This window comes from Hermetia illucens, chromosome 2 (assembly GCF_905115235.1).
Source record: "Hermetia illucens chromosome 2, iHerIll2.2.curated.20191125, whole genome shotgun sequence".
Classification (NCBI taxonomy): Eukaryota; Metazoa; Arthropoda; class Insecta; order Diptera; family Stratiomyidae; genus Hermetia; species Hermetia illucens.
Window position 1 is genome coordinate 165,563,515 of NC_051850.1, and position 23,487 is coordinate 165,587,001.

Here is a 23,487-nt window from a genome sequence, read left to right on the forward strand (position 1 = left end):
CTCATTCCCTTCTATGTTCCTATGCCCGGGAACCCAGAGGATAGTGATCTTGAGCGTGCCGCCCAGATGGTTGAGCGTGTCTCTGCACTGCCCCACCAACCGGGAAGATGTCGTCGTTGAGTACAAGGCCTTGATGGCCGCTTGGCTGTCGGTCAGAATGGCTATGTTACGCTTGGGACTCGAATCACGCTCCAGCCATCGACAGACTTCCAATATCGCCAGTACTTCCGCCTGGAATACACTGGCGAAACCTGGGAGACCATACGACTTGGATACACCGTGTGTATTCGAGAAAAACCCCGCGCCGACTCCATAGGCCATCTTTGATCCATCCGTAAAGAATACCGTGTCATAGTCTTGCAACACGCCGCCGGTCTTCCACTTTGCCCTGGTTGGAAGGTCCACAGCAAAGTTTCTCGTGAAGTTCAGTTTGCGTGTGACATAGTCCGTGGGGGATGCCCAGATTTCTCGAGGTATTTCATCTAGAATGTTGCTGTGGCCGTATGACTTCGCTGCCCAGCATCCGGACTCACGCAGTCTTACGGCACTGCACGCTGCAACATATTTGATGTGGAGGTCAAGGGGGAGGAGATGCAGGAGTACATTGAGAGCATCTGCCGGGCAAGACTGCAGAGCCCCCGTAGCACCCGCACACGCGGTTCTTTGAATTCTATTAAGCTTCGTTCTATTGTATTTCTTCTTCAAAGCCTGCCACCATACAATAGATCCGTACGTCAGGATCGGACGCACTACAGCGGTGTACATCCAGAGAACCATCCTCGGCCGGAGACCCCATTTCTTGGCAAAGGTTCTCTTACAGGCATAGAAGGCTATACAGGCCTTCTTAACCCTCAGTTCTATGTTCAACCTCCAATTTAGCTTAGGATCCAGGATTACACCCAAATACTTCACATTAGAGGAAAGAACCAATCTTTGTTCATTCAGCCGTGGTAGATGGAATTCAGGTATCCTTGTCTTGGTGGTGAATAGCATCAGTTGCGTTTTGGTTGGGTTTATGCTGAGTCCGCATCTTGCGGCCCACAGGCACACCTTTCGCAACGCTCCTTCCATGATGTCGCTCATAATGGACAGAAACATCCCAGATACTAGTGTCACCAAGTCGTCGGCATACGCCACCACCTTCACCCCGCTGCTGTCTAATGTACGTAAAATTTTTTCCATTACTATTAACCAGAGCACCGGTGAGATAGCACCACCCTGGGGCGTGCCTCTGTTCACAGCTCTGGTCAAGTGGTTGCCTCCCAGATCGGATTGGATTATCCTGGTACTCAGCATGGATATAATCCAATGCGTGAGATACCCCTCCAATCCAATACCGGTCAAGGCTTCCTTGATGGCGTTGGTACTGACGTTGTTGAAGGCTCCTTCTATATCCAAGAAGGCAGCAAGGGTATACTGCTTGTACTGCAGCGACCGCTCAACCGTGCCAATTACCTCGTGGAGGGCGGTTTCTGTGGATTTTCCTTTGAGGTAGGCATGCTGGTACTTAGAGAAAGGCGTTCTCTCCATAATCGTCCTTAAGTGAATGTCCAGGACGCGTTCTAGGGTCTTCAGCACGAAAGAGGTCAGGCTGATTGGTCGAAAGTCCTTCGCGGACTCATGACCGCGCCTGCCCGCTTTCGGTATGAAAACCACCCGTGCGCGCCTCCAGGACTGCGGTACGTATCCTAAAGTGATGCAACTCCGGTAAATCTCAACAAGCCACGGCACAACCCTTTCCTGCTGCTTCTGTAGCATGACTGGCATTATGCCATCTGGGCCCGGAGATTTGTATGCGGAGAAGCTGTTTATAGCCCAGCCGATCCTATCCCCGGTAATTACCGATTTGATAGTCTCGCACAGCTGGGGTTGCCGCAAACCCTCCAAGCGAGGTTCTGACTCACAGTCCTCCTCGCTGGAGGGAAAGTGCGTTTGCACCAGCAGCTCCAAGGTTTCACTAGAAGATTCCGTCCAGGAGCCTTCCGACTTTTTGAGGAAGGATGGACTCTTATGTTCCTTGGACAGAATCTTATTGAGCCTCGCGGATTCACTAGTGCTTTCAATGTTCTGACAATAGTCTAGCCAAGACCGCCTCTTGGCGGTCCTGATAGCCGACTTGTACTTCTTTAGGCAGTCCTTGTATGGCTGCCAGTATTTTTGCCTGTAGCAGATGTTGAAGATTTCTCTGGTCAACTTCCTGAGACTAGAGAAATCTTCGTTCCACCACGGTGGCAGGGTCTTTTTGCTGTACTTAGCAGGGCACGAGACTTTGAAGGCGGTATCAAAAGCCTTCTCCAGAGCCCCGACTTTTGACTCCTGGTGTCTGCAGACAATTGGGAAATTTTAATCCAGTTTCTCACAACGATTGACCAGCCTATGAGGTTAGATATTCTATTGCAGTCAAGCCTAAAATTGATAGAGCAGTAGCTTACTCCAAACTATAATTTTTACTTTACAGTATAGATATATGTTTCGGGAGCAACTTACCCCCTTCATCAGTACAAAGTTAGAGGTAAGTTGCTCCCAAAATATATATCTACACTGTAAAATAAAAATTGTAGTTTAGAGTAAGCTACTGGTCTATCAATTGACACGCCCCCTGTGGTTTATCTTCCGGGTGGGTGGTATTGTAGCACGTAAAACCATGGATTTTGAAATTGTTCTTGGTTGTAAGGTGAATTTCTGAGATAAGCATGATATCACTTTGCTTGGTATCTAAGAAGGCTTCCAATTCAATTTTACGGTTAATTATACCGTTGGCATTCCAATGTGCTATTTTAAGGGGATCATGGTTTAGTTAGTTTGACTAGTATCTCTGTTTGTCTAGTGAGCATGGACTGCATCTGCTGCATGGTAATGGGTAATTGTTGTGTGTTGCTAGACATAAAATGTCGACGTCTTATAAGGTTACAGTTGATTTGCGTTTTACTGTTCCTACTGTAATGTACTGTTGTTACTGTAATGTAGGAAGATGAGATAATCGTTTGGTGAACCATGTGTTCAGAAGTACAAAATCATAGGTGTTCGCAAATTCGGCTACATGCTCGCCGCCCTTATTGCACGCTCCAAACCCTTTTCTGTGATGACACTTGTTGCCGTCTGCCTTTTCACCTACATGATTATTAAGGTCGCCCGAGCAGATAAGAGAAATTATCAACAGTCTCAAAGTTGTAATCTCCTATCTTTATTCTTCCCGTTTGACCAATGCGGTTTGATGATGTTGGTTGGTTGGTTTTCGGTGCTGACGTTGCCACCATATATTTTGTCTTGCCTTCATTGATGTGCAGCCCAAGATCTCGTACCGCCTACTCGATCTGGATGAAGGCAGTTTGCATGTTTCGGGTCGTTCTTCCCATGATGTTGATATCGTCAGCATAGGCCAGTAGTTGGGTGGACTCTTGCATTTACCTCATTATCACGGATCACTTTCTCGAGGGCCAGGTTAAAGAGGACCCATGGGGTGGCGCATATAGGTCGGTGATGTCATCACTAAAAGGCGAGCGCTCCCCACCGATTACTTGCCCAGAGTTGTTGCAGAATATAGTGAACACTCTATTCCCAGTGGATCTGAATGGTACAAGTCTGCCTACAGTACAGTTAAATCCCGACGAAGTTCCGATAGTGGAAAATGAGGAGGTTCTAGACGCAGCAAAAAGATTGATTGAAAAAAAGACTCCAGGACCGGATGGAATCCCTAACATTGCCCTAAAGGTAGCCGCCAGGACAGCACCAGGTATGTTTGCCCAAGTTTTCACGGCATGCCTTAGGGAAGGAGAATTCCCCGAGCAATGGAAGGTACAAAAGCTAATACTCATTCCGAAGGCAGGTAAACCATTGGGTGACCCCTCCTCATATAGGCCGATATGTCCGGTCAATACCATTGGCAAACTATTTGAACGAGTAATATATAACAGACTGCTCGCTGTTGCGGAAAAGGAAGGAGGCCTTTCCGACAAACAATTCGGATTTCGTAAGGCAAAATCAACTGTAGACGCAATCAGCATGCTGACTGGCTTGGCTCAGGTTGCAATAGAAGAAGGAAAATGCTGTGCAGTAATAACCCTCGACGTAAAAAATGCGTTCAATAGTGCAAAATGGAAAAAAATCATCGAGGCACTCGACAAGATACAAGCCCCGAAGTACATTGTACGCATTGTGGTCGAGTTTCTCCTTGGGAGAAGACTTTACTGCGACTCGGACGATGGGCTAAAAATATTCCCGACAACTTGCGGAGTGCCACAGGGTTCTGTCCTGGGTCCCTTGCTGTGGCTAGTTATGTACGATGGAGTGTTGACGCTACACCTACCGAATAACGTGACAACTATTGGCTTCGCCGATGATATCGGAATAACGGTAGTCGCAAAGCACCAAGACGAGATCGAGATCTATGCAAATGAAGCGATATGGGAGATCAATTCCTGGTTGAGAAATTCTGGCCTTTCACTTGCCGAGCATAAAACAGAAGTAGTTCTCATTAGCAAGAGAAGAAAGAACACAACTGTGAAAATCAAAGTTGGCGGTAAAACAATTTACTCCCAACCATCGCTCAAATACTTGGGAGTAATTATTGACAGAAGACTCAACTTCAAAAGACACATTGAGTACGCCGCAACTAAAGCGTCTTCCATCGCTACAACGATCTCGAGGATACTACCAAACATTGGTGGGCCAAGACAAAGTCGACGTCTTCTGCTCTCCAGGGTAGTCAGCTCCGTGCTACTCTACGCAGCTCCAGTTTGGGCAACTGCTCTGAATAACAAAGTGAACTGCCGAAAATTGGGAATGGCGTATCGATTAAGTGCACTCCGGGTATGCAGCGGATATCGGACAACATCAGGAGAAGCGGCATATGTACTAGCAGGGATGCTCCCCATAGACATCTTGGCGAAGGAAAGTCGGCGACTCTACGACAAAACGTATGCAGCTGGAGAGTCTAGCGCATTTCGACAGCAGCTGGCACGGTGGGAATCTAACGAACGGTGGCAACAGCGATGGGACGAGTCCCAAACTGGTCGTTGGACATACCGCATCATTCCGGATATTCGGAGATGGTTTAAACGAAACCATGGGGAATTAAGCTACGAGTTAACACAATTCTTGAGTGGACATGGAGGTTATCGTGCTTATTTACATCGATTTGGTCACGACGAATGCGAATGAGAATGCGGAGCATGTCATATTTGATTGCCCCAGGTTCACCGCGCACCGAACAAGAATGGAAGCGGTCGCAGACAGGCGTTTAACACCCGAAAACATTGTGGAGTTTATGCTGGAGTCAACGGGTGCCTGGAACCAGGTTGTAAGGGAACTGCAAGCTATTCACCAACAGCTTAGGCAGGAAGAACTACGACGAAAACAAGGAAGGGAGAGAACCATAATGAGCCGCAGTTAAAAGCTGATCCAGCCCCGCGATGCAATACTTGATAGGAGTTCCGTGGAGAGAGTGGAATGAGAAGGAGGTGGTTTTAGTGAGTAGAAGTCTCACATAACTGCGTGGCAGGAGCCAGCAATAGGTTTTGAACCTTTCCACCTTCCAACGCCGAAAAAAAAAAAAGGTTAAAGAGGACGCATGATAGGGCATCCCCTTGTCGTAGACCGTTCTTGATGTCGAATGGTCTTGAAAGTGATTCTGCTGCTGACGCACATTGGTCAGTGTACAGTTTTACTCTGGTTATGCTATCATAGGCGGCTTTAAAGTCGATGAATAGATGGTGCAACTGGTGTCCATATTCCAACAGTTGCTGATCTGCTGATCTGTTGCTGATTTGCCTGGAGTGAAGCCTCTTTGGTATGGGCCAATGATGTTCTGGGCGTATGGAGCTATCCGGCCGAGTAAGATAGCGGGGAATATCTTATAGATGGTACTCAGCAACGTGATACCTCTATAATTGCTACACTGTGTGATATCTCCCTTTTTATGTATGAGACAGATAATGTCTCGTTGCATATCGTCGGGCATTGATTCGCTGTTCCATACCTTGAGCACAAGTTGATGAACCACTTGGTGTAACTGGTCGCCTCCATATTTAACTAATTCGACTGTAATTCCATCGGCTCCTGCCGACTTATGATTTTTAAGCCAATGAATTGCACGGACTATTTCTCCTATACTTGGTGGTGGTAGTATTTGTCCGTCGTCTTCAGTTAGCGGGACCTCCAACTCGCCGACGTTGTTCAGTAGCTCATCAAAGTACTCAACCCAATGCTCCAACATGCCCATTCTGTCGGAAATCAGCTTTCCCTCTTTGTCTTGGCAGGATTGTATAAGGCTTCATCCTGCTGACTTGTTGGTAAAACTTCCGCGCCTGGTGCTGTTGCTCCCTGTACTTTTCTAGTTAACAGACCTGTTGGTTCTCCCAGGCTTCCTTTTTCCGTCTGTGAAGTCGCTTATCGCTTAAACTGGCCTTCGAGAAAGAAGACAGGGTATCGGCTAGCTGCTCAGCAGCATTCGGTCTGTACAGGGAACGCATGTTCCATAAGAAAATACGCAAATCGTTAATCCGTTGTCGTTGCCGTCCTGTCTGAGGCTCCTCTCGTGGCTTTGTAACATCGGGTTTCCGTGTAGGGTTGTCAGCCCTACCCAACCCCCAACCTGGAGAACCAGTTGGTCCGTTTTTAGGCACGGGAGACTCGCGATCACCATGTGGAGATAGGGTTTGGTAGTAGAGCTGTTGGTGTTGGTTCCGCAGGCGTTTTCCAGGTTTTATGCTCCATCGTGGGTACCAATCCACTTTTCGCCCTGGGACCTATACTACCCTTTGACCGCCGTATGATAATCTCTTATCATGCGTTCCTGTGAATGATCTTTCGGCTCGGGGGTGCTCTTTAGGTGTGTTTGTTGTTGTTTCATTCCATTCTCACAAGCACGCTTATAATGATACTACTCCGGTCAGATACCCTCTCTAGTATGCTATGGATCAGGGCGTTGAAGTGTGTTTGAGCACTTCATTTAAGAACATAACGGTTTACTAGAAGATTACACTACCCTAGAGGAGGCAACGTGGTCAACATGGCACTCGCCCGAGATTATTACCCTGATTTGATTCAGGTACTTATTCACAGCTGAGTCGACTGGTATTCGACGTCAAATCATGATACAAATTGCACTGTCATTAGTGAGATTTGAACCGCGACCTTCGGTACGACAGCCTTGTGCTCTAATCACTCAGCTATCGGCACACAACACGGAGAAATCTAATATTACTAGTTGAAAATATCTTTTAAGCCCAGAGAGTAATTCAATCTTAACTGATAAGAGTAAGCAGAGGAATAAGTGTTTTTTATTCTTTATTGACAGAAGAATACTTTTCCTCCCAAGCCAGGTGGAAATGCCATGAAAATGAACAGCAATTAGATTCGCCTTTCCCTGGGTACCGGGTACTCAAGCAGAAACAAGCCCTCTCCGACTACCATCAAGAATCAATCACCTCTCGAAGTGACTCAATCATCAAGAAAGCCACTTCCCTCGTGGGAAATTTACGCTCGTCATAATTAGATTCAAAGTTCAAAGTGGTTTAGTAAGCACCACTTTTAACCCTCTTTACCGCATTGTCGTCATCTGATATCGGCTCTTAACTCAAAGTGCAAACAACGGATTCTGTCGTGAGCCCCAGAGGTGGGTGGCTGCAGGCCGTCTGAGCTGCAAATGAATGCTGAGGTGGGAAAAGTCAGATAATGTGATTAAGATCAACTAATAAGCCGCCAAGTAAATATGTTTGCCGAGCATTTTGTTTTAAGTGATGGATTACGGGCAGCTGGTGAGCTCTATTCTCGGCACGCGATTCATGTCTGTAATCAGCATTATCACTCTCAGGAATTATGGTTCACTTGAAAAAATTATTGTGGGAAATGTGCTAATGAATGAAACATGGAAATAATCGGAAGCTTGGATGAATCTGGGCTAAGATAAATATTTGCTCTGCAGCCAGTGATTAAGTGCTGATGGCGAATGAAGCGGGTAGCGAGCATATTGCATGTCGACCTTGTGACGCACATACAAGTATGGCATTAAAAACATTTTTATATTTGGAATTCATCCAAAAACTGGAAAAGTATCTGTTTTTTTAGATTATACTTCCCACAAAAATGATGTGAGGCAGTATTTTGATAAACGTCCGCTATTAAATGCTTTTATAGTTGAATTTTTGTGGTGTTTTTATAACTTTGCTGAAAAAAATTACTGCGTTCCATGTCAATAAATCTTATTTTCCCAGTATTGATTTATTATAAAAATAAGCAACTGTACTTCCAAGCAAAATAGCAATTCCATCGACAAACAGTTTTTTTCTCAAGATAACATTTTCCGGATTTTTCGCCAAAGACGGTATGCACTTTATAGCTGAGCGAAATTACAACCATATCAGCAGCGGCTTCTGGGACCTCATTTCACAAAAAAACTTGACTTCGAGGGAGGAGTTTGACGAAAAAAGATAAAGTTTAAATTTTCAACCTCATCTCTGGAAGTGGTGGGGAGTTTATGGACAGGGAAGGACGAGATGAAAACTCGAGTATTAAAAAGTTATGGCGCCTCAAATTTGGTTTTTTTTATATCATTGTGGTAAAGTTTGAATACTCAGCCCCATCCACGGGGAGTGAAGAGATGGAAAGGGTATGTAGAAGGACCCCATTAAAAATTGTTGCAGCCACATTTCCTCGGAAGGTGATGGCGCTTCGAAATGGGTCTCATTTGATTTCATAATGGTAGGAAGGAGGGAGTGGAGAGAAAAATCGGAGGTTTTCGGTCTCTCAAATTATGTATAGTGCTTAGCGGTCGTATTTTGATATCATCATAGTAAAGTTTGATTTACCAATTCCACCTCTGGAAGGAGGGTATGTAGGAGGAAGAAAAGGGTCTCCCTCTTTCGTGCCTTTCAAAAATTGTAACAGTGACTCCCTTAAAAAGTTATAATATGGTTGCCATACACCTATTAACGGACATAGTGCATCAACCATTCCTATGCGCCATCGTTCCGAAAAGTCTCTATTTTCATATCATTACTAATCGGATGCAGGGAGGGAAGAGGTCGGCTAACCTTTCCAGCCTTCCCTGGAAATCGTAGCGATAATTATGGTATCAATAAGATTATTAATGATATGAAAATAGTCTCCTTTTGCGACGAAGTAGTCTTTCAAGAGAGGGTTATCGGTGCAGTTTTTAATAGAACTAGAAAAACAGAATCTTCCACTCTCTCTTGCATCCTTTCCTGCTCAGGAAATGGGGTCGGCATCCAAATAGTCCCATTTTGAGGCACTTTTATTTTTGTAAGGGGGGAGGGGGTAACTGCCGTAATTCATTAACGGGATTAAAAAGGAGTGATCTACCTTCTTCTGCTTACCCTTCCCATCCCATCCAAGAATGGGGTTGAAAACTCAATGTTAACTAAAAAACAAGAAACTTGACGCTTCATGTATGAGAGGTTTTGTGTATTTCTTATATATTTAAATGAACATTTGTCCTATTTCTACCTACCTCGTAGGGTTTGTGCAAATGATATGTAAGATTACTCACTATAGTGTAATACTGACATTCTTCTTGCAGATTCATCATGCTTTATATTACTGCAGAATTTTACGATTCTAGGATGAGCTTAACGGGGGTTTCCACTCAATTTTTAAAAAAATATAGTAATATACTATTTTTTTGGGAATTATGGGGTCCTAAGTCCGCATCAACTTAAAGCCGGACTGGACCAAATGGATGATGCGGACTTAGGACCCCACAATTCCCAAAAAAAATATATTCAGCTCTGGCCAGGCTCTGGTCAATAAGGCGGATTTGCGTTCAATATAATTCGTAGTTATGTTGTCTTCTGCGAATTATATAAAGGAGCACATAACATCTGCGAGCCGCTTCGATCACGCTGGGAGCAGCGGTAAGGCAACATCTGACGATTTGCCTTTGCCCTGATAAGAAACCATAAAGCCGTCATCGCCTGGCATTTTTTTTAATATTATATGCTATTATCAACTTTATTTTAGTAGATATCGGTATAAAGTGCATTTTGAGGGGCAGCATTGCGATTTTTTCGACATTTAGTTTCTAAGAATGGCTCGTCAAATAAATTCCCCGTTCACAAGTGGGGTCGGCTCGAAAACTTATCGCTAGCTTCTATTACTATTTCTTCTACCAAACGAATATACGAGAATCCAAGAATCAGAAGGCATTACAAGAACTAATTTCAGTTCTCGTAATATCTTTTTCAACGTTCTGTGCCTGCCGCATCCATTGATTTTCCAACAAACCTAAACGAGTTAGTCCATGAGCTAGTCCCATTGCAGTGGTCTCAATATGAATATCCAAGGGTTGCAAATTGAGTAGTGCACCCAAGGCTGCACCGGATATTATGTTCATGGTACCGGTAATATCCAGACTTACATACATCATCCTAATAATGGCAAACTGTATGCACAGTAAGACATGAGGCCGAGAATACGTTTCATCTTTGCCTCTGCTTGTTTGTTCCAAGGAAGCTTCTTATCTAAAATACCTCCCAAATATTTCATTTCTTCGGAGGGTTGACGGGTTATTTCCCTCATCTTTGAAACACCATTCACTTTCCTCCCTTTTTGTAAATATGCAACACAATTTCGGTTTTATTTGGATATAATGAGATACAAACTGTCAGTCAAGTTTGGAAAAGTATCATTAAATTTTCTGAAAGAAACCAGCTTCCCCAATTCATCCCTTTTAAAGGCCCTGCACAGCCTATCTTTCGTCCTCTAATTCCTCACAATCTGCCCTAAAAGTGTCTCATTTTGAATTTATTAAGAATCCCTTATATTCACGCTGTGAACTAGTTATCATTCTTATTGTCGTCTGGCTGATTTCCTGAGGGTTCGCAGTTCTCGGTTCCGTCAGAGAACCAAGCTTCTTCAAAGAACTCCAAAACGTGTAATTCAAAGTTTCCAATTGTACTTCTATCACCAAGAAGTTCAAATAAATTCTTTTTCCAGTGTGACTTCATCTAGCACTCCCCTCCCCCTCAGTCTTTAAACAACTCTAACATTTTTGAAGTACAAGTTGTAGAGTTAATTACTTCACTTCTTTTGAACGTTTGCACACCACGTCACGTTTTCGACGTTAGTATAATCTTATATGTTCTCAAAAACAAAAGCATACACGCGGCTAGTTTAGGGCTCATTGATGTCAACAAGTTTCACTCACACTCTACCGTCAAACACTTGGTTCCCTTACGATTGATTTCACTGAGAATTTTTGTACCTGGCGATGCAGCAGTGTCAGTGCCCTTATTTTCCAAGACTCTGGTCTCTTCATGCAAAACGTTTTTCTATTTTCGGCTTAGGACTCTTTCTGATTCGAGGTGTCCGATCGGCACAAATGGTAAAGAAGCTTTCGGGGAATATTGGCGCATGAGAAACGCCCTGAACATGCTGCAATTTGCTCTAAATTCTCAGTTAATTTTCTCAGAAAAAAAATGGAGCACCTGGTGACTATCCCTGAACACCCTCAGATTCCGACGTCAAGCTAAAACCTTGTACATCTGTAGATTTATTCTTCTTGGCATACCCATAAACCTCATCCTTCAGTGTTCAAAATCAACGCCCAGATTCTGTTTGTTAGGCATGCCAATAATACCCCGGCCTTCCTCCGAGGGGCGAGTGTCCACTCAGTGGACCTAAAAAAAGCGATTTTTCAAGAATTTTTTTGTGAAAAAGCCTTTTCATTTATTAATGTGAAAATATGTGTATATATTTGGTATAATTTTAACAATATTTTAAAATTTTTAATTTTTAAAAGAAATTATTTTGAAAGCTGCTGGAGCCGATCTCCGGGAGCTCCTCTGAAAAAGATGTCTTGAGGTGTGCACGATATCTCTAAACTGGATCATCAAAAACCAAACGTGTTTAGCTAAAGTACTGTATAATCTTGTAATTAATCGAAGGACTAAGTAATATAAAATCTTTTGACAAAATGGCGGCTCCTCAAAATCAAAAATTGATTGTTTATTAAAAGTAAAAAAATTATCGCAGACGAAAAACCTTCGATTAGTTACTAAAAAATGTATCTAAGAAGCTTGTGCTAAAATCTGAGATCGATCCGTTCTGTTGTTTTCGGGAAATCGTGCACACCGACTTCGAAAACACAGTTTTGAGAAAAACGCGTTTAAAGTTTTAAAAGCACAAAACACACAGTAATTTTTTTCGACTTGCATTGAGTAATCTATTCCATCTAATAATTCGAGTTGGTGTTATCTTCGGGCCATTCTTCCATCTCGTGTGCTGTCATATTTTTTATTTTTTCGCAGAGGCCCTAAAACCACTTTCATCCCTTTCAGCTGTTTTTGGATTAGAAACGTTTTTATTCTATTATACTTTGATCTCGATTCTTGAATTTTCGATGATTTTCTCAATTTTCTGCTGCACTTCATTTTCACAAGGATCACACGAGAAAGTATAAAGGACCTCACAAGTTTATTGTTTAGCTTGGCTATTTCGACTGACTACTATTCTTCAATATTTGCTAGTTTGGGAGTAGAAAAAATTAAACTTACCTCGCAGGTATAAATAGAACACTACTACACTGACTTTTTATGTAATTTCATATGTTAAAAAAGTCTATTAACAATAATCACTTACAACAGCGTTACAAGTAAGCAGCTCCCACTCCAGCATTTTGCTTTACGCTTTGATACGTCTTTACAAATGTCCATCTAACTTCGAGAATATTCTTCGAATCAGCATGAAATTTTTTGTGCGTATACTTAAATATATATACATCACGAAAATTAAATAAAAAAATCGATTTCCTCAAAATTCTAACTAGATATAACCCCTTAACCCTTCGAACATCAAGATTAATCGCTCAGATTGACTGCTGGAGCTCCTTAAGGGGGTCATCCCAAGTGAAGGTCGTTTTTTTCGTATTTTTTAGAAATTTTTCGTGAAAAAGTGGATAAAGATACAAATATGAATTTTTCACTATACATTTATTAATATCTTGAGCATACGTTCCATCCCGATAGTATAGTTCATTACTGAAATACAGAGCAATTTATACACCCATCTTAAAAAAAGGTGTTTTTCTGCTGCGATCATTTTAAAGAAAAAAAGTAAACGGCATTTTAACGTGCAGACTTAACTACAATCCGCAAGCTAGGATTATTAAAAAATATTAAAAGCTAAATTTTTGGCGCCATGTTACCCTTTTTCTGGTGAATTTTGGTGTTTTTTTTAATGAATAAAAAAAACCATTAAATGAATCGCAATTATCCTAGTTTGCGGACCGTAGAAATATGTTCGAAATAAGTCGTGAAAATTTCGAAGAATTTTGTTGGACTATGGCCGATTTTCAACATGCAGTTTCAAGAAAAACGAATTTAAAAAGTAGAATGCGATTTTCAGCCATAAAACCGTAACTGGCCATTAATCTGCTATACCTAATCCATAAACCTTAGTTTTCTTCAAGAAACACATGCACAGCCTTGGCTTCAATTCTCGTCCTTTTAGCGAAGTCATTCGAACCCATAAATACGAGCTTTATTACGGCGATCGACATAAATCTGGCATGTGACTTATCACGTGTTTAACACCATAATTTCCGAACAAGTCCGAATATCAAAAAAACACTTTGCTCATATATTCTACACTATATCTAGATGCAATTGATGCCAAAAAAAATTCGATTCCGCGAATCCGACACGCGGGATGACCCCCTTAAGACAGTCTCATTAGTGCCCTCCAAATGAAGTGCGGAAACCGTTTAAATAAGCCGTAGTGCGGGACACTTCAAAGCGTTGCACAGAATAAAGGTGGTCTTACAATGACCTAGACACCTGCTGCAACCAGTGTGGCTTTCGCCGTGATTGCCTTTAAACGAACGTGCCGCTGGTGGTGAAGCAACGACAAAGAAGGTGCCTTCTTTCGCAATGCCTTCCTCTGCCTTCGACTGGGAGCCTTACTCCGTTTATAGTATCCGGTCCGAACGAATTCACTGTCACAATCCGAAATTAGACCTGTTTTGTCCTTTCTCCTGTCCTTTCTCTTGGTAAAAGTGAACGAGAAGATTCTAAAAGGCAGGATTTAACCTGTTGTCCCTCTTCCTTAGTGGCTAAATTTTCCTTCCGCTGCGTCTTTCTCTTCCATTTTCGGGACGATTTAGGCAATAGTCCCGCACACGCGCTGGCAATAATCGGGTTTCCAATTATGGGAGCTGGTATACTCTCCCTTGAATGAGGGTCCAGCTTGGACTCCACTCAGAATTCGGTTGCTGCATGAGTGAGATTTTATGTCCTATAATTATCATGTTAATAGATAGAACTATTCGCCAAAAAACTGCTTGTAAAAGATAAACGTAAATTCCTCAGCCTTTTTTTCCTCAATTCTGGAACAATCGTTAAAAACTACTCCGCACGTACTTAACTATGATTTAAAGTACTTCATTGTGAGGTAGCGATAACTAATTAGCCCACACTTTCTATTGTTCTACAAACAAACTGGCCATGTACTTTCTGTTGTTCTTATATTGGTAATTATCTTGTTAATTTGCAAACATAGAAATTATGGAACTCTAGATTTCAGCAACACATACATATATGACACCAAATGCTGAAATGCGTCTGTTTTTATAATGCTCGATCGAAAGAGACCCAATTGAAATGAAAATAAAATGCCTTTATCACATGCCTTGGAAAACCTCGTGACAGTGAGATAATTTTTTTAAAAATGTTTCTGATCTATCTTAATTCAATGAACGTGTAAATTAGTCTTTGAAGTTTGTTCACTTAAATGTGTTTTATCCGCAATTAACATCAATTATATTGAATTTATAGTCAATCACGAGACTAGCAAGCTCAAGAATTTCGGATAAATAATCCTGTTTAGTTGAAGGTATAAATTTTTAATTGTTAAATTTAATTATCAGCTCAGGAAAGAATATTGCTCGTGGATATTATCTAAGATTGGGAATCAAGTGATTGTGGCATGTGTTTGGATCGTTCATGTTAACCGACCGAAGGACTCCTAAGTAATGGATGCTAAATAGTGACTTTTACCCTACAGTTTATCAAGTGCTTAATGAGATCATCATTACCTGTCAACAGGTTGCTTCAGCACAAAAAATTAATTTTGTCACGGCTCTTTATGAACTTTTTCAAATCAATTTCAGTCCGTCGATCGAAAAATCACGGTGTATAAAGCTCCTCAATTAATCGATACTTGATTAATAGTAATTTATGAAAAAATCTGGAAGGCTTTGTTAGTAATCACTAACTGGATAGACGTTAAGGCATACATATATGAATATTTATAAATTTATGGAGTGCGATAAAAATTGTATGCCTTGTGGTTTTGATCTCAACGTCATCATGCACATTTTCCTTGAAATTGATAACATTGTAAATCGATAGAAAGTTGTTCGGTGTTGCTTACTTAGACATTTCAGATTTTTACAAGGTTTTAAATCAATAAATTAAGTCGAAACAGTCTTTGATTGGGTCCTTCTAGTAGTTCTGCTATCACCACACCCGACAAATATAATATATATAGAAAATGCAGTTTTATTTACTTAGACAGACACCTGGAGAGCGTTTTTAAGGGGTCTACCAAGATTAGGAGGCGAATTCAGCTCACAAGTGTTCTATTTTATACCTTGTATTTTTGAAGGTCAGCTGTATACATGGGGGTACAAATCTTTGCTTCTCTAAATCAATTGTCAGACCTGAAATATGGCCCTTATGACCTAAAGCAGCTGAAAAAAATTCTGACTTTATCTAAAAAGAGAGTATTGAAAAGCATTATTAGGGCGAAGCATAATGGCGCTTGATAGCAAATCAGGTACAACCAGGGTCGTAAGGCAGCTGACCACATCCAACCTATGGGCAATACTTGAATACCTAAAGAGTTATTCTAGGGCAAACTCGTAGGATAAAGACCAGCGGCCGTATTTTCAACCCTTATTGCTTTACAGATGCCTACAGCAACGGACAGCACAATGACAAACACAACCATCTAAACGGGATTCGAACCCGTGGCAACAAGATCAAGCGGCTGACACTTAATCAACTCGGCGAAAAACTAGAGCAGGTCACTTTGATAAGCCTTTGACACTCGCTTGTTGCATATGTACCGCTTGGAGTTGTCTCAATGGAATACAACGCCTTTCTTATAGGCCAATTCCGGCGGAAGAAGTTAGTACTGAGTGATTAGACAAGTCCAGCTCATCGCAAATGATACCCTTTACATCCCACCAAACCTACATCAAAACCTTCTTATTGATTAGTCCAGTCATGGCGAACATTTAGGCCAGCTCACTGCGATTGAACCAAGATCTTTTCCAGCTGTTCCATCATTCCTCACTCTGAGTTATGATCTACTTCAGAAAAGAGCCAATCTACGTTTCTGCGATGAATCACGGGTATAAATTCCATTCAAAAGTTCTTTTATGTCAATTCATATATCATGAACACAACGAGTTTGTTCTTGTGACCAACTATATGCAAATGGTACCAAGCAACTTTTTAATTAATCTTTAGTTCCTCGGCATCGAAAAAAATACTCTTTCGCTACATTTTTGACGCTCATATTACCGGAATGGAATGGTTAAAACCACAGCTGTGTTGTGGTCATGTGAAGGGCTACCCAATGACGGTTTTGAAACCGCTGGAGGACGGAAGGTTCAATAAATGTCATGTCGTCAGATCCTCTTGCTATCGCATATTTCATTCGTGTGATTCCTTCCTCGACTTCAGCAGTGCTGCTATGAAATTCCTCATGATTTCAAGTGAGTACCTGTCATGAAAGCATAACCCACGATTCTCTTAGACCATAGATTGATTTCGAGACTGCAATCAGAGCCCGCTCCCCTCCCGAGTTTGGCACAACGATACCAGTTTATGCTGAATGCAAGCTAGGCAAGACCTAAATAAAGCTTCTTCCGAAACTAAGGCGTACGACATCTGAGTTGTACAGCATAATCCCACACTTGAGCCCACTAGAGCTCTGTCCACTTTGAAACTCTCACAAGGGGTAAACCGCAAATAACCGGGCTGAGAACATATCCCCTAGGAATTCTTTCGGTTCCCATGGTACCAGATAACTTCCGGTGAAGCTTCGTGGCAAGAGCCACTTCAGATGACTCGGGTCTCATCACCCTCTCTAGTACGTGGAAAGGACACTCCCCAAAGGGTTGTCTGAAACAGTCAACTGCTAAGAGATTAGATTTTTGCCTGCTATTTGTAGTCTAGCCTAAAATTGATAGACAAGGGGTGGCTTCCTCCAAACTACAACTTTTAGTTTTCAATGCTTTCAGCTTTGTAATGATGGAGGGGGTAAGTTGCTCCCGAAATATATATTTACTTTGAAAACTAAAAATTGTAGTTTGGAGAAAACTATCACGTGTCTATTAATTTTAGTCAACTGCTATTCTACGTTCAATGCAACACATTAGACATCAGAAGACAACACTAACACAAGGAATCGGAGGTATCACGGCCATCAAACAGCGCCAAGGAACTCCGTCTGTCGTCGGAAGGATGTGGATTAGGGCATCGAAGCATCTCGCTGCTAGCAAGCTACTGGCCAAAATCAAAGGTACAGTTCCAAACGTGAATATCCCTGTCGCCTATATTGCGGTATCATAGTAAGCTGGACAGACACAGAGGACATGAAACCGGCCCTCTAAGTCTGCCCCACAAAGAAGCCCGCAGGCCCTATTAGCAAGAAGCCCATTTCAAACCTAAAGTCATGATAGAACTGCTAGCCATTTAGCAGATTTGGCATATCGATGTGATGCATAAGCAGATGAGTAACTGCTCATAGTTTCAGTCTTGTGCTGGAAAAAACGGAAATATTCATTTTGACCAGAAAGAGAATCCCGACCCTGCGTTCCATATCAATCGGCGAGTTGACTATAGAGTCAAAACCAATAGATAATAACCTTAATTTAGTGCTCGACTCGAAAATGAGCTTCTTCGAGCAAATCAAAGCGAACAGAGTTGCTGTTGGAGTCTCGGGTTTAAGTCAGCTAATGGCGAATGTTGGGTCCTTCTATCTACCAGGAGAAATCTTCTTAAGAGGACAACGCAGTGTGTTCTACTCTACGGCGCGGAGGTTTGGGCTGATGCTCTTGATAAAGAGGTGTATGGTAAGGGCCTTGCTCAAATGCGGGGACGGGGAGCTTTGTGAGTAGCATCTGCCTACACTGTCTCACCTACTCACCTACTGTGTGATGGGGATCGCTGAAGTGATCTTCGTTGCCCTCCTTGTTAAGGCACGTAAGGTCATCTACAGGCGCAGAGGAGAACAATTAAAAGAGGTAGTTGCCTATGAATAACGGGCACTAACCGAGTGGCAACTCTCTTGGGAAAATGAGTCAAGAAGCAGGTGGACTGTGCAACTTTGTCGAAAACGTGGTTAGATTGATTATTTCCTTACCCAACTTCTAAGTGGGCGTAGGGGTCTTCACTCTTAACTTGACAAGATTTAGAAGGCACGATCTCCTGGTTGTGTGTTCTGCAATGGTGTGGTGAATGACGCAAAACACCTATTTTTCTCTTGTATATGGTGGGATGGGCTTCGTCGACAACTTTATGAAAACACAGAGAAGCTCTCCCCAAACAACGTTGTCAGAAAGATGCTGAGGAGCACTGACAGATGCAGTCGTACGGCAAATTAGGTCCGGGTTCTTCTTATTGCGAAGAAGATTAAGCTAAACCGGTGAAGGGACCGGAATTGACAACTTCCTTCCTCGTGTCCCGCCCCATTGGTGAAAGGAATTCCTTGACTTTAAGACTCCCTAAACCGAGAGAGCGGAAGGGATACCTCGAAGTGATGTGCCAAACGGTTTCAGGGTAATTCTCTAATTGCTACAAAAGAGTTGTAATGACCTTGACAATGACTTCAATTACTAGTTGTTCCATACTAATATGCTCCATAGAAAGTGACCGCTAATGTCATATGGAGGTGGAAACTTTTTCTCATCCATGGGTCGATATCGAAGTACTCTAGGCCAGGGCTGTAAAGAGAAAAAATCCGTACCCGCAGTGAAAATCATACAGGCCTGGGGTGAAAATTATGCAGGTCTCCGTATTATCCCTATTATCCCCTTCTCGTCAGGCCTGCACTGGTTCTTCTACTGAAGAACTCAACGTAGAATTGCTAAGGTATGGTTAGAGAATAGCAGTAAAGAGGTCATGTACTAAGCAGGATCGATTACTAGTTTGCTTATTATACTGCGCAATGTAGTCGAAAAAGAGTGTTAAATCCTTTTTACGTCTTGACAATTGTTGATGTATATAATAAACAAGAACCGATAGCGGCGCGTAATAATGGTCGACGTGCTATTTTCCACCTAGAGGCCACCATATTGAGATATGTAGGATATTGTGAGCAAAAAACCATGTTTTTGAGAGCGCAGTATTTTTCAATTAACTTGTGATAATTGATAGATAAAATTATTACCAACAAATATTAAAAACTGAATATCAAAAAACAACTTTTTTGCGGTGTATCGAAACTGAATGAGGCTATCGAAGAGCTAATATGTGTTTTGCGGAATTTTGCGCAGTTGATGCAGTGTGAAAGCTCATCCCTCCATTGTTTGGTTTTATTTTTGATTGCTTACCTATAAACGTCGGTCAAGACAAATGTTTATCGACAAACTCAGTTCAGCTTTATTTCTAAATTAAAATTCTTCAATGAGGACACCACACCTAGGATATTCCCGATGTTCAAGTATAATCTAATCTCCTGAAATCAATGCGGGACATCAATATTAGTATTTTGATTTAGGGCTAGATTCGGAAGAAAAGTATCTATTGCGTTTTATAGATATAAAAAATTTATCTAGTCCCGCACACCGATCTCCAACATGCAAATGAATTTTCAACGGAAAACGCATAAACGCTAAATATAATTCGTAACCCAGCAGTTGGTCCCTCAATTCTATCTTTATCCAGATCTACATGACGCTATGGCATATCCCAGTATTTAATCAAATCGCAAATGTCTATCCATTGATATTTTAAACTATTTATAGATCAAAGACACTGATTACTTCTATTTTCGGAAATTAAGTAAGGAATTAGAGGCTTGTCATCCATTTTAAACAATACGGAAAATTCCCTGAATTCAATTTTTTCCTTTCACCTTTTTTGCAGATCCTTATCAAAGTTAATTAAGACAATACGATTAAAAGGTATATCTAACGAGACAATAACGGATTAATGATCGAGCATAGGAGTGTGTACGTGTAAGTATCAGAACACAATGGAAACCTTATTTAATAAAACATGTTGGGTTAGTTGCTATCTTTTTACTCGTCCGCAACGCGCCATCAATAGGACATTTGGAGGTCTCTGTGCTATGTGCCAAAAGAAACATACACATTGGCAAAATAATAATTAAAAAAAAGCTGACGCCCATTCAGAAACAGACAATGTCAATTGGAAAATAGGAAGCTATTATTTTTCAATCGACCTGATCATTAAAAGGCACTTTCCAGTAATGCGATAAGACAAAATCAGAATCTTCAAATCGAGTTTCGGATAGCTCGATCAAAATCAGACACTAACTTTCGAGATTAGATAAATTAAGTAAATGTCTGTCGCTATTGATATTTCATTTATTTAATAATAAATATTTACCATTAAATACTTCATAATGTCCGAGCCTAGCCTAGATTGTTTGGATTGCCGTTTGCATTTTTCTCTTCAAACTAATTTGATAAAATATCTAATTAACACCATTCATCAGAACATTATCATAATTATCGTTGCTTATATAACCTTAAAAATTGGATATTTTTTTCATTAGTTGAACTCGCTGCAAGTAAATTTTGGTTTTAGTATGTTTCGAACGTCGGAACAGCATGCTCAAATGTGAGTTTTATTTTAGTGAAAAAAGTGTTAAATCGAAAAGCAGAAAGTTTGTGTGAATAATAATAAAAGTTCTACGAAAATTTGGGCAGATTCAGTCTCATCGTTTATCGAGGTACTCGAGGTACGAGCATAAATTTAAATATATTTCTAGTTTTTCTTTAAAACTATTCTTGTTTCTCGGAAAGATTTATTGAAAATTCACTTTTTATAACGATAAAAGCGGTGTAATTAATTTTATTGGAAGACCAGTTGAATTTATTACCAATATGGTATTAATGGTGTATAAATGAATAAAAGTGATCTAGAATGCCATATTCAATTTATTTAAAAGAAAAATTAATTTTTTTGTGAGATTTACTATGTAAACATGTTTTAGTTAGTTTTATTTCTTGGGTGAATCTCAGTCTAAGTCCATAGCACGTGTAAGGTTTATAACATGTCTCTATTGGTTTTAATACAACTTATTCAATTAATAACTTAAAATGCGGTACGGATATTATAAAATTTATTGATTCTGAGAAAAGTGTCTAAAAGTATTATATAAAGTACTCATTCAAAGATTTTTATGATTATTATGTGCATCACCAAATCCATTAATTATTAAAATTGTTTTGATTTCATGTAATTACTAAATGATTTGGGGGGAAAAAATCCTTTTACATAATTATTAGGACTTACAAGAAATATTTTCATAATAATTTCCCAAAAGTAATGCAACAAATAGTTTACGTCTAATCCAAAAGCAGAAAATGCACCTCAATCTGAACAAACTACCAAAAAGGACAACATCAATACATTTCTAAAACGATTGGGTATGGCCTGAAATAAAAAAAGAGTCATATGACAATATCGTGTGGAGAAAAGAAGCAAATCTGTAGCAATATCAAGACAAGTCGAAAAGTGGAATTTAAGCACCTTATGGATGAAAGGCTTTGCCTACATCTGGTGTTTTATATACGTAGTTAAAAGTATCGTTTTGCAATGTTTCCCCGCCCATAACTTTATTAATAATAGTACGATATCCCAAAAACTTGGCAGTATCATATGCTATGTTATGCATACGGTTTAAAATTACCTAAAAAAGAAAGTAAAAGTGGAAATGAAAATTCCATTCGATCCCCCATCTAAATACTAACTTTTATAACAGCGCTTAACCTTGCAGATTGATTGACTCTCAATCTTGGTGCACAATTATCGAATTTGAGTAATTAGTGAACATAGTTGATAGTTTTGAGATTGTGATTAAATGAGCTTTACAGAACTATACTCTAGAGTGATCATTTACGGCTAGTCAGAGTAGTTTCGTCAAATATCTATGTATACGGGATCTTGAATATATCACTTGAAAATGACTACTTTGACCTGCTATGAGATTGTCACTGATAGCACTAGTTCAATCAAATCTTGATGATGATACTGATGATACTTGCTATCATTGCTTTTCTTCCCTTTTTTCTTCGGTCTTTGCTCCTACAGCCCATTTAGGCCCTTCCTCCAACCATCTCGATTCATCGATGGCATCCTCCAATTTTGAAATCCGAGCAGTGATGGGCTGTCTTCGTCAACAGAATTTGACTAGCGTTCTCGGGGTTTTCCTACTGGTCTCGTCCTTCTGCCCTCCCTTCCTATTTAAATATCCGAATGTCGTCCATACGTGGCCAACCCATTGCAACTTCGGAAGTGTTATTAATTTGGAGACTTCTAAGTCGTCAAATATTTGCTGCAGCTCATGGTTGTATCTGATTTGCATTGGTCATCCTCTCGTTTAGCTCCTATTATTCTCCTAAGAGCCCTCCTCTCGAAGATATTAATCAGTTTTTCGGAAGTTTGTGCTAGGTTCCTTGTTTTAAATTGGGTTTTAGAAGCGGTAGGACTAAATAGAAGGCTCTATTTGCTAGTTGAATTGCTTTCATTAATTCGTAGACCAACTACGTTTGATTTTTTTACGGGTTTATAAAAACTCCTTTACTGATGTGAAAGATGGCGCCATTGTGTTTATACCGTATGCATATGCGACGAACTGGCAGAACTTATAGAGCAACGTACCTTTTGAGTCTACAGGTAACTTTCGTATAACATGCACCAGTACCAGATTGATTACTAGAGAGCCGGCCGCCTTGTTTTAAACAGACATTAGTCTCAAACTGTCAATCTGTCAGGCTATTACTGACTTTGGCCTGCGCTGTTGTGTAGGGCATTGTCATTTTGGTAATTCTTACCAGTTTTGCTGGAATTCCCAAGTCAAGTGTTACTTTGTATAGTACATTTTGATACTGCCATTTGCCTGCTTGAAGTTCACGAATATTTTCATCATCTTTATCCGGCGGTTTGATGTCTACGTCTTAGGCTCTTCACTACTTTGTGAACGATGTTTTCGTCAATTCGTCGTCAAAATGTTTTCTCTTTTTTTTCCTTATTTATTTATTTATTTTATTAGCTGCTCATGGGAGATTTTCGTAATTTTTTCTCTACGTCCTTCTGTTTGAAGTCATACCAGGTGTCATCTATAGGCTTCGTCGTGTGATTCCAGTATATAGCGGGATCTTGACAAATGCATTTTCGATAGTGCGAATTACATATCCAGACAATCACCTTTCTCGTAATTTTCCACGATCGATGTAGCCCCATATCAATCGTGATTGGAGTCATTAAA

The 23,487-nt window shown here is 40.8% G+C and overlaps 1 protein-coding gene across 2 annotated transcripts in view; it reads left to right on the plus strand.

Annotated features, from left to right (window-relative positions):
• LOC119647770 (anion exchange protein 3) overlaps positions 1–23,487 on the plus strand; it is a 115,346-nt gene that overhangs the window by 26,579 nt on the left and 65,280 nt on the right. Inside the window, exon 1 of one of the 2 annotated variants that reach the window (XM_038048942.1) lies at positions 20,188–20,206. The exons of the other annotated variant lie outside the window; for it this stretch is intronic. The gene's annotated coding sequence lies outside the window, so the exon portion shown is untranslated. Of the gene's footprint in view, positions 1–20,187; positions 20,207–23,487 lie in introns of those variants that run through there. 2 annotated transcript variants of the gene reach the window in all.